Genomic DNA, 4076 nt, shown 5'->3' on the forward strand with positions numbered 1-4076 from the left:
CGTCTCAGCTTCTTGACTCTGTACGGGATGGAGAGAAATGCAAATTAAAGATAAATGAGTAAGGTACTGCTTGGAAATGCGTGTTCACTCTTCAGTTTAGAGTTTGTGTGTAGCTAGGGCTTCTGCAGCTCACCCACAGATCAGCCGTGTTCTAAACAAAACTGATGTCACGTGATTCCAAAATACCACTGACTGCTCTTCCCTTGTTTGCTAGTTTCCCCAGTCGGAAAGAGTAGTCTAAATATGTTTGTATAGTGGTACCAGCTAGCAGAAAATTGCAGGTGATCTCCGAACAGGCCCTCTTCTGTTGCAGTTGTGCCACCCCATTGGTGTTAAAACAGCTGGAGACAGTACCTTGAATTTGCAGGAGGGGTTTTAGTCTGTCTGTGCTACCCATTGCGGGCTTTAAAGCCAGAAAGAAACTTAATTGTAGGTGTGTCATTGCACAGCTGTACACTTAATACTGGAGGTTTTTTGGATGCAAAAGTAGATGTTTAACTCTGCTGTAAACTGATTTCACTACATGGCCTGAGTTCATCTTGTGCTTTTGGAATGGGAGTGTTCCTGCGTGGTGAGGAAATGCTGACTACTGACTTCCAGAGGTGGAGATGCTGCTTCAAAGTTTCCCTGGACCTGGAAAATTCATCCTTGAGTTCATTTCCTAAAGGCAAGGGAGAAATATCTGCAGGTTGCCATGTGGGGACATATGCCTTCCAGATTAGTTGGGTAAAAAAATAAAAAGCTGAAAATGTTTCTTAATTCATCAGTAGAGGTGTATCTTCTCTGTACCAACAAATGGGGGTGGGTAGGAGGGAGGTGGGGATAAAGGGCAGAACTGAGATTTTATTTTCTCAGGCTATGAGGGTTGTTCAAAGGTATTTTGGGGAGAAATGAAGGTGAGATTCAAGCACCAACAGGTTTAGCTGAGAAGCAATGTAATTTTAAGGTCAATTCCCTTCGTTGCAAGGAATTGGTATTCCTTAACTATTGCAAAAGTAGCCCCAAATCCTCAAATAAATGTTTTATAAAGCTTCTGACTGTGACTTTAGCTCTTAGGGATCTGTCTCATTTTACCTTCATTAAACTGGGGATTTACCAATGATTTGGGGGTTTGTAGTAGTGGTGCAGACGAGTCATAAGCTGCGAGAGCAGTGAACTGTTTTGGGAACGTACTGCAGAAGAAAAATCCTGTTTGGATATAGATGACTTCTTAAGCAGCAGACGGTTCTTCCGCATTTGTGTGAAATGTGAAAATGATGAAAAGGAAGAATTGGGTTTTTCTAACAGTTTTGATGCTTTTCCTTGGCCGTTGCTTCCTTGTAGCTGGCAGTGCTGTTGAGACATGCCTCTGCAGTTGTGCAGCAGTGCGTGCGGTGGGTCTCTTCCTGCAGCGGGAGTGGTGGTCATTGCTGAGGGGATGCCCTGACTGAGATACAGCTCTTGGCAGCTGGTTGTGTTTTGCTATGGGTGCTATCGGTCATCTTTAGTAAGCCCCAGGATTGAGAGATGAGGTTTTCACTTCTGCCCTCTGAGGTAATCTCCTCCAGCTATAGGCATATTGCAGTGTAAAAACACGTTCCCAGTTCTGGTGCACCTGGTGTTATTGTGCTAACCCCTGTCACTTGCATGGTTTTTAATACTGTGGTACAATCCAGCAGGAGTATTCATGTGAAATTCTAGGTGTTCTGCCAGAACATGATTAATTCTGAATTGAACACAACCCCAACAGCTTTTCCTCATTTGTGCTCTTGAGGCTACATCTTAATTGCGCTGAAGTGCGTAGTTTAGGGCCACCTCTAGTAGAATTACCTTGAGGCCACTCAGTCCTCCTACTTGTCTTTTTTTATAGTTTTTCTAGGTTTGAACAACAGAGACTTGGCTTTTCTTAAATGCTGTATTGTATAGACCTTCATTATAGTATAGGTAAGTTTTAACTATAGCCAAGGTCTGCCCTCCTGCCCCCAAAGGAAGCAGTTGCTGGAATTTGCAGCAGACCTGGCAGGTGGCAGGAAGGGAATAGAACGCTTGGGCAGCGTGAGCTGTTTGCAATGCGATCATGTGCTGGCTGTCCTGTTGCCGGCTGCTGTGCCTTGCAGTGCTGGGCCTAGAGTTTGTAAGGAGGTTTGTACAGATGTTTAACTATGCTTGAGTAATGCTTCTGGCTTAAGAAATACGGTTTCTTCCCCATGTTGTGTCAGTTCTGAGAGGCTTTATTTTTTGCCTGTTTTATAACGGTTTCTAAGGATTTCCCCAGCGTTGTTGAGCTGTGCTCAATAATAATTGTATTGGCAACACCAGAGCACTAAAATGTTTGAACAGTTCTTGAACAGCATGTTGGTTAATGCACCTGCATGCAGGCTGGGCTCACTGTAGCTGGGCTTGGCTTGCTTGGAAAGGAAGAGAGAAGAGATTCCTCGCTGCCTGGTGCATCCATTTAGGTTTTGGGGTTTTTTTCAAAACTGAGCTATGATGTTAAAATGGAGAACACACATAGTTAGTTACAGTAGTTTTTTCAGTTGTGCCCATGAATATCTTCTTGGGGCGATGGCCAGCAGCTGGCAGAGGAGGAGGCTCACAGGAGCGTGCCACAGGACAGTGAAACTATCACTCAGCAGTGACTGAGCTGCTGGGGCAGTGGAACAGCCCCTGCTGAATCTAAGAGATCAACCCAAAATACTATTAAAATCTGTAGGTTTTGTCCTAAACATTGCAATTCCTCCTTTTTATAGGTCTGAGCCTAAATACCTCAGAATGTTAACCTTTCAAGGAAACATTTCATACCTTGCTCTGCATGTTTCAGAGGCTGGTATAAACTGTGCTTTTACAACTGGCACTATTTTGCTAACGTAGCAAAAGAGCTGTTTGTGTGAGATGGGCAGCAGCACAGTGCTGTCTTGTACAAGGGGAGCTGTGTGTAAAGCGTGTTCGTGCCAGCCAGAGTGCCTCAAGCACTGGGCTTTTCCCAGCTGCCTTTGCTGTCCATTTTCTTTTCAGGTAGTCTTTTGCTTAGTTAAAATGCAGCTGCTGGGCTGTAAGCAATAAAAAGTTCTCTACTGGACGTAAAGTTTAAAAACAGCTCAGAGGCATAGCATGTGTGAGCTGTTCCATGCCTTGTAATGGCATTAGGGGATGCATGACTCATACAGTAGTTTTTGTGCCAGAGTATTCAGCAAGCAACTATCATCCCAACATTAACTCCAGTGAGGAAACAAGTATTCGTGATGGTGATGAAGACAAATCAAAGGCAGCTGAGCCAAAGTATTTCCCTGGTCCTTGGGCAGATGCTGAACCTGGAATCAGACATGATAGAGATTGGACAAGTTTTATAACTCATCCTCAACGGGTATCAAATCCGTTTGATACAGCAGCTGCTCTGTGAGGTGACTGTTGTGCATGTAACAGTTTCATCAGTTGCTTACCTTAATGCAATGTTTCAGGTTTTTCTGATTTTCCCCATGCTGCTCCCTTACTAAAGCTGACAGAGTTCGCCAAATGGTTTTGTTGGACGGGGCAGTTCATATTTTCCAGGTTGTAATCTGAGCTCTCCCTTGGGCTTGAGACAATTAACTGTAAAGGCCTTCTATCTGCAGAAGAATAAATAGGGGAGGGGGAAATAAGCTTGCAGTTCTGCGCAGCAAAGTCCCTGAGTAAACGTCAGTACTCAGCCAGGAAAGAAAAAGCTGTCGGTCTCTGGACTAATGCTGGGGCAAGCTCTGTCCAATGCGTTCCTCAGGTGTTAGCAGGTGGCTCTTGGGTGACGTGAATGTAGGAAAGGCAGTGAAAAAAGTTTCTGTGACTTCCCGATAGTCTGCCTAAGCCCATCCAGGTCTTGGTATCTGTGTGGGGAGTGTTGGGGTAGAAAATGCAATCCATGGGCTTCCCTACTTGTCTTCTGTCTGTGCCCCTTGGTATTTTACAAAGGGAGAATTGCAACTGAATTTGAGATCTTGAAGGAGGAGAAACAATTCAGATGACCTGCTACTTAAATCTTTTGTTTCAGTCGTTTAGTGAGACATAACGATTTCTTTCTTTTTTTTTTTTTGCAAATATCAGTGAACACTGACAACGGAGTTCTT

The sequence above is a fragment of the Accipiter gentilis genome, chromosome 12 (assembly GCF_929443795.1).
Source record: "Accipiter gentilis chromosome 12, bAccGen1.1, whole genome shotgun sequence".
Lineage (NCBI taxonomy): Eukaryota > Metazoa > Chordata > Aves > Accipitriformes > Accipitridae > Astur > Astur gentilis.